The sequence below is a fragment of the Fukomys damarensis genome, unplaced genomic scaffold (assembly GCF_012274545.1).
Source record: "Fukomys damarensis isolate Sample0158 unplaced genomic scaffold, DMR_v1.0_HiC HiC_scaffold_15, whole genome shotgun sequence".
NCBI lineage: Eukaryota > Metazoa > Chordata > Mammalia > Rodentia > Bathyergidae > Fukomys > Fukomys damarensis.
Window position 1 is genome coordinate 62,207,939 of NW_022900927.1, and position 8,366 is coordinate 62,216,304.

The window sequence follows — 8,366 nt, forward strand, 5'->3', positions numbered from 1 at the left end:
CATATTACTGTAAGTTTCTTCACAGAAGCAAAACGTACTTGTCTTCCTGACCCTGGATTCTCCCAGGTCAGGTTTTCACATCAGGAAGGCACCTGCAGGTGTTGGGCCTCAAAGTATCTCTGGTTTATGCTTGAAAAGACACTCACTGTGCTCCTTCACATGCTAGCGCCGGGCATCCGTGCGGTGTGTTCAGAGTCCTCTCCTCCCGTTATCTGGACAAGCCAGCACGTGTTCCAACTCTTCCTACGGCTCCCCAAGGAGTTCACCTTATTATCGGCGCAGTTGACAAAGAGAAAATGCGTGTCAGAAACTTGAAGGCTGTTTTCACAAGAGGAGCTGGCGTCTCTGATTTCATGTCCTTGTTGCACAGACCTGCAGACTGCAGGATGCCTGATCAAGTAAGGCGGCACCGTGAGAGGAGCGGCTTGCTAACCCAGTCTTCGCTTTATTGTGTGCAACGTATGCTACTTGCCCCCCTGAGCTCCCTGCATTTCTTTTCTTGAAAAATCAGTGCTCATTCCTTGCCAAAATGACCAGAGAAGAAATGAGGCAGAAAGCATCTCTTCACCACTGCCCTCAGTCCCCAGAAAAGGAATAGTTGCATCCCCTGAGGTGTTAAACAGGAGTTCTAAAGGCAAAACCTCCCGGGGAGAAAGTTTTGCATGTCCATGGAGCCGGTCCTTATTTAAATCTCTTCACACTAGAGGTAGAATCTAGGGCAGTGTTCTGACTTTCCTCAGGGTGTGTGCTTCCTGTTTGCTGCAAAGCTCTTTGCAGCAAGATCTGTATCCACCACAGAGAGTTTGTGTGTTCTTAAAACCCCTTACACAGTGAGTCTTGGATGTGTTTTGTTCCACCTCAACAACAAGGTCTAAAAGAATCGTCATCTTGGCTGCTCATAGTTTCACTAAGTAAGACATCTGGTTTCATTGATGTTCCCTGAAAAATCTCATGAACCCATGGTGGGTCTGGTGTGCTGTTGTTGTTTTCTCAGTGATTATATCTAGTAGGCAGACTGAGGATTCATAAGCATCTTGCTGCATATAGTTAGTAAGAAGCTCATTTTCTTTTCTTCATCTTGAGATGAGCCTTTCAGGAGGCATTACTCTGACCTTTTTCTTCTGCATGGCTGTGCTGTGGAAGAGATCTGCCAAGCACGTGAGAAGGCTGTCCTTCCTGGGCTGACTCTTGTATACTGGAACTTTTTCCCAAGATGGATGACAAAAATAAAGTGTTTGAAGAGCTGAATCTCGGGAGCAGGTATTCCCAAAATTGACTGATCCAAAATAGTGCTCGTTGCCTGGAAACGCTTCTGGACCAATCTCTTTCTCTAATGCCGAGGTGTTGGGGCCCATGGTGCAGATGGAGGCTAATCTGGAGGCTGTCATTAGGATTCCCATTAGCCCAGTGCCATCCTCTACCGAACATGGAGGCAGCAGGATGCAAAACTAAGACCATACTCAATGGGTCAACCCATGCATCACCTCTTCTAAGAAGCTTTCTCTGACTCACTGCACCTCATCAAAAGTGGTCACTCCAGACATTACCCAGAATATCTTCTATAAACTCACAAACTCTATGTGGAATTGTTTTCACCCTTCTGTTTCTTCTCCTAAGTTACAAGCTCTCACACTAGTCAATTGTCACTACTTCCAAATTCCCAGGACTAAGCATAGAGCTCAATGCATACAAAGTACTTGAGTCTTAGTTTAATCAGAAATGTAGCAAAATGTGAACAGAAGTGTTCAGGGCAAGATTATTCCAAAAATCAGAGGGTGAAATGCAATCTTCAGCCACAGGGGAATAATTAAATTCATTCTAGTGCATTCACAGAATAGATGCAGAAACAAAATTTTTAAGATCATAGAAGTATGAACACTTAAAACCCACAAAGTCAGGCAGGGGATAAGCTCAGTGGTTCCACCGCCTGCCTCACAAGCCCAAGGATCCAAGTTCAGTCCCCAGTACAAAACACACACACACACACACACAAAGTTAAACTATCTGCTAACAAAAGATATAAAGCCTTGTATTCTCTGTTAGGTAAACATGTCAAGAAGCACAAATGCACAAAAATAAAATGAACTTAGGAAAATAAACTCTGTCTCGGGTGTGGGAATAAGAGCGCTATTTGTCATGTTCATACTTTGCCATTTAAAATATGAAAGGAAGACGGTTTCAACGAAAAAATATTTTTTAGAGTGTTGGGTGATGTGATATTGAATTGTTAGTTAGACATGAATGAAATATCCTATAGCTTCATTGTTTCTATTTCATTCCTTCTGGAAAGAGAAACAGACCGATATTCATTTAGTACCTAGATATGTATTCAGTACCAGCCACGTCACTTCTATCCCCCAAACACCTTAACCTTGGAATCCGACCTGCTGTTTTGTCTGATGGGAAAGACACAGAGGAATTAGAGGAAGATTCCATACCCACAGTCAAGCCTGAGTCTGACTGGATGTGTAGCACCTGCACATTTTCTTAACCCTTTCTACATTCAGGGAGGCTGGCTTTTAGGGTTCCCGTTGCATGGATGAGGAGGCTGAGATATTGTGGGCTTGTGAGCCATGGAGCAGAAGACCTGGGACCTGGGAAATTTCCTTTACCCTCTCCCCCTGGCTCTAAGGGGAGATCAAAGTGTTCAGTGGACAGGAATGGACATGGTCAGCCCCAGTCCCATGGGCCTTCAGGTTTGACCTTTTGGAAACTTGGATCTTGGTGGCCCCAGTCCTCACTCGCCTAGTGAGAATTCTGGGAGAGCACACGGGGGCATAACTCACAACTTGGGGGTGCTCAACTCCCTGTTCAGACTCAGATTTGACTGTGAGTATGGATTCTTTCTCTAATCCCTCCGTGTCTTTCTCATCAGAGGAAGCAGCAGGTCGGATTCCAAGGTTAAGGAGGGATTTGGGGGAATAGAAGTGATGGTGCATCTATCTAATCTAAAAATTATTCAGCCCTTGCAGCAGCACTGTCCTAGGTTCCAGGAATACAAGGGCTTCCCTGGCTTTATGTCCTTTTTTAGGAAGTAAACATTAATTGAATCACACCAACACATCATTCAAATGCACAATCATAACAAGTGCCACGAAGGAAATGTACATGATGCTCCAATAACTCTTCCCAGAAGTGCTCTCCATCCTATGGTATGAAGTAGAAAATATTTAGATGAAAAAGGAAAGGAATAACCTAGAACCTTCTGGAACCTTCCAAGCAGAAAGACAGCATAAGCAAAGGCCATATGGTAGAAATAATAGAGAATGTGGCTAAAAATGCAAGACCGTGAAGGGCCTCGCAGACCCTGGTCTGCTCTTTATCTTGAAAGAGTTGCTAACTATTGAGGTGTGCAACCAGAGGGTGGCTGTGTGGAATCTGCATTTGGACAAGACTACCCTGGCTACAGCAGGGAGAGTGGAGGGGTAGCAAGAGCACTTATGAGTGATTCCAGTTCTCCAGGTGGGAAATGGCCATGTCACCTTGGAATAAAGTGGCGCTGAGAGTGGAGATGAAGAAAATAGAAAGACTGAGGAAAATGTAAAAGATTGAAAACAGGAATCAATTTAGATATGGTGAACAAGCACAGGAAACAGGTCCAAGATGCCTCCTAGGCTGCTGAGTAGGTAGAGACACTGCACCCTTGGAGGACTGGACAGACCCCCTGGGCTTCGTCCCCCTGGGCCAACCACTGAGAGGACCTTTCTGGAACCTGACTTCGCCAGGATTTGTGAAGCAGAGAAGGAGTGATAGGCCTGCCCTTACACGTTGCATTGCTAAAATCGTTTTCTACTTGGGTTTGTAGGATTTGCATTTGGATTTATAGGATATTTTCATGTGCATTGTCTGTAAGACAGCAATAAATATTTCCATTTTGAAAGATACGGCGCGCCCCTCGACAGCTCGGGGATCAGGCAATCCCAGGCCAGATCCAGTGGTCCCTGTGCCTTGTGTCGGTCACTCAGTCACTCACGCTCTCTTTGGGTGTTTGTTTGCAGCCCACTCACAGGCATCAGAGACAGACACATCGTGGAGCTAATGAGGCTCAATCTTTAGGGCCCTGTGTCTGTCTACAATTCCGGGGCTCACTGCGGAGCCCTGCAAACAGACTGACCTGCTTACGGGTCACCATCTATCTTGGAACATTTGCTGAAGTCTGATACTTGAACCGCAGCCAGCTAACAGGGCCATTTCGTCTCCCGTCTTACAACCGATGGCCACAGACATCTTCACGATCCAGACAAAAGAAGATGCAGCTGCGTCTTGTGTTCACTTCACAGATGCAGTTCTGTGCCTTGCAGACACTTTTGTTGACAGTGCAGTGGTCTCTGGTCATCTAGAGGTAAGGCGGGGACTGCTGAGCATGATCTACAGGGCCCGTGCTCTTCAAACCTTGACCCATGCCGTCTTTCCTTGTCAGGACTACGCCTGCTCAGAAACCATAGCAAGCTATAAATGCACAATTTTTTCCTTTCATGATGAAAATTGTGTGAACCTCCAGCTTTGCATGGCATCGATCCATTGTAGTTCTACTAATAACTAGTATATTTGGGGTGAAATGATGCTCCAAAAGCATCCAAACTATAAATAATAAAAATACATTTCAATCTTATGTTACAGAAAAAATGAATTGTCTTTTCATTGTCTAGGGATAATGCAAGTTAAAAATATGAGATGACCAAAAAGTAGACACCAAAAATGAAGGACAAGTTCCTGTAGAAGTTTATTAGTTGATTTATTAATAAAAAGACAGTAGAACCTTGGTTTGTGAGTGTATCTCATTCCTCAGCCATGCTTGTAATCCAAAGCACTTGCACATCAAAGCAAATTTCCCCATAAGAAATAATGGAAACTCAGATGATTCATTCCACTACCCCCCATCACATAAAAATGATTAAAATACTGTACAACACAAAATAATAAAGAAAATATAAAGAAAAACAAGCAAATCAACTCTCATTTACCTTTAAAAGCCTTCATGGGGAGGGAGGACTTTCACTTTCACTAATGGCATCATTGCTATCTATGGGCTCCAAGGAATCTTCTTTTTGTCTTGGTTATGTTTCTCCTTGCTGAGACAAAAATACCCAACACCCAAAGTTAAAGGAGGAAAGGTTTGCTTAGCTCACAGTTCATAGAGGGTGCAGGGCATAGTCGGCTGGCTCCAAGGCAGGGCAGCACAGCAGAGGGGCGTCGCAGAGGAGAAACAGTCCATGGCAGGGCAAACAGCAAGCAACAAGTGACCACAGAAACCCTCTTTCTGTCCCTTATGTCAGATTCAGACTCCCCACCATTAGGGTAGGAAGCACTCACACCTAGGATTGGGCAGCCTTGATCCCAGCTTCATACTGAGTTTTTCCCTGCCGCACAAACACAAGAACCAGCCACCTCTGAGAAGCCCCATTCGTACCACACGAGGCTTTGAGCAGACGTCTAGAAACACACCGTAATGAACTTTGACAAGAGACCTATCAGTGACCCTTGACTTTGCCTCCTCTTGAACATTTCTCAGAAATATGACTTTGCATTGTCATTCAACAGATTCATCACTCACACTGCTGCAGCCTTATTCAGGTGATGCATTTCTACCAAATTTTGCATTGTTTCCCACATTTTACACATTTTCCCAATCTCATTTGAAGCGAATGACTCCCCTGCCTTTTTCTCTTCCTCCTCTGCAGATGAAATCTCTTCTATAACCTCTTACTCTCGGGAAATCACCCACAATCCTGAAGCAAAAGAGAGAGAACCATTAGCTCAGTTGTGATTGTGTAATTTTGGTCATCATTACTCGAGCTGCAAAACATCACCCGTTTGTTAAGGTAGAATTTGTTAGAAATGTTTGCTCATCTTGTGGGACCCAAGTGGAACAAGTTACTCACAATCTGAGCTTTCACTGTAGCATAGTCCTTTCTCTGGAATTTGAGATATCTTGTCAGATTTTAATAATGGATAATTCCCTCAGATTTGTATTTTAAAGACATGTTCATATTTTTCTGCTTGATTTTACATTTGAATTGGTTGTACTCCTTTTCCTAAAGAAAGCCCTAGAGTTTTGCTAACTTTGGGATTTCCAAGTTTGAGTCTACCCCACACATAGGAACCATGGGAAATGGCAGGAAAGCATCCTGCGCACCTCCAGCTTTGCATCTGTGGAAGAGGAGAGGCTCAAAGCAGCTGTCGCAGCAGGGCGGGTACTTGTCAGGCCAGGCAGGGCCAAGTACTCTGGGACGGCACAGCAGGAGTCCCGACTGGCTGGGTCTAGGGTTGGTGGCCATACTGAGGGAAAGGAGTGGTGAGGGCTCCTTAGGTAGAAAGTGTAGCCCAAGACTCACGTAGACACAGCGGAAGTCTCCAGGCACGGACCTAAGGCTCATGGGTGAGTTCTAAGGCAGAGTTGTGATGACCTCAGTTCTTCCTCTGCTGCTCCCCTGAATTTCCCTGCCTCACTTCCCAGGACACAGCCAGTGGCCCCTTCTTGTGGTCTCCCTTGGCAATACACTTTTGATGCTCTGGTTTTCTTTCAGAATTGCCTTTTTGCTGACCCTCTTGGGGGTAAAAAAAAGGAATGTGATGTGGAACCCCTGAAAACGGGAACTGAACGTTTTATTTTACTCTTCGTACCCTGGAAACACTCACATGACTGGTCATGGTAGGTAAGCCATACTCGTGCATGCGACAGTGTTTATTGTGCTCTCATTGTGGGGTAGGGCTTGCTCTGCATATCAAGACCCACTAATAAATGGAATGGACACGGGCTCTGCCCTCCTGCACTTCACATCTCGGTGTTTCTTGAAGGAATGCAGGAACCAGCTCATGGAGGGCAACGGCAATGGGTTTCAGACCGTCAGAGTCTGTCCCCTACGACCCCTCGCCATAGCTCTCTGCTTACCGTCCACGGATATCATGGCGCCATTTCTCCACTGAAATTCCCCATCCGTCACTCAAGCTGCCTGACCAGCCAACTCACCCCTTCAGCACTCAGGTGCACATACTCCTGTCTCCTACATTTTTGAAAATATTAAGGGGGATTCTGACAAGTTAACCATCACCCTTGTGTGACGCTACCAACATCAACTGCACTAAATGTTTATTAAGTGCCTCAAGGTCTGTGTGCTCCTTGGAGAAAAGACCTGAGGCTTTCCTAACTCTCTAGAGTCACGTGGAAAGGTCACTGGTGAGGCTAGGTGTTATGGTTTAGATCTGAAATGTCCCGCCAAAAGCTCGCATATTTGGAAAGTGACTGGGTCCCGGGGTGCTGTACTTGTAAGTGGACGCATCTAAGGATGAGTTCGTGGCCTAATGTGCGGTGAAGAGGTGGGCGCCGTAGAGGTGGGTCACTGTGGCTGGCGCTGGATGAGCGTGTTCTACCCCTTGCTCCTCGCGCCCTGCTTTCTGGCCGCGTGGGTTCAGCGGAGCTCGGTCTCCAGGCCCCTTCCATTGTGTTGTCTCCGCCTTAGAGCAGACCTCAGACTGAACCCACTGGAATCTGAGTCAAATGAAACGCTCTTCCTTTAAGTCGTGGTTGTCCGGCAATTTCATCCCAGTGACAGAGACAGCAAAGCAATTAATACACTGGGCGACCCACGCCAAGGGGCAAATGAGGCGAGCCACATGCGAATACAGGAGGGGTAGCTTTCAATCCATTAAATTAATTTCAGATGTTTTGCACGGCACTTGCTTTGTCGTGGAGCTTTATTGCTACCAAGTCCACCCACTCCTTCAGCCAGCATTAGCTGAACACTCGCCTGCGGCAGGCGCCCCGCACAATGCTGGGTATGCAGAGGGCAAAGCCGAGCCCTCAGTCCGGAGCCTGGAAGGCACGGAGCGCTCTCCCCAAGGAGGGGAGGCTATGGGCAAATTTTGAGTAGAGGAACAGGATGGAAAAGATATTTTGCTGGGGATGTATCATTCCAGTCCCAGTCTGAGTCCCCAGGAAGGAGAAGTCTGAGTCCCCAGCAGGAAGCCAGCCCGGCCCAGAGGGAACAATTCTTCCTCACTCCGGCCTTTTGCTCTTTTGTTCAGGCCTAACACAGCGTAGATGATGTTCACCCACACAGAGCAAGGCCATCTGTTTTACTCTGTTTACTCATTCAAGTGTCAGTCACAACAGAAACACCTTCAGAGACGCTCGCCTAACAGTATTTAACGGAGTATCAGTGCTCTGGGGCCCTGTCTGGATGACGCAGGATGCTAACCGTCCCCCAAGGACTATGAGGACCCCGTGGAGGGTGAACCTCGGAGGAGAGAAGGGACAGAATCTCGGGGATCGGGCTGAGGGGGCGGTGAATGTAGTACAAGGTTGCATTCTGTTAAAGGGTGCACACGTATTTTAGACACTATAGGTTGTGAGTCAAACAAACTTC

At 46.4% G+C, this 8,366-nt stretch overlaps 1 pseudogene; it reads right to left on the reverse strand.

Annotated features, from left to right (window-relative positions):
• Window positions 1-464: 464 nt before the first annotated feature.
• Window positions 465-1,400, reverse strand: LOC117286122 (annotated as a pseudogene).
• Window positions 1,401-8,366: the final 6,966 nt, after the last annotated feature.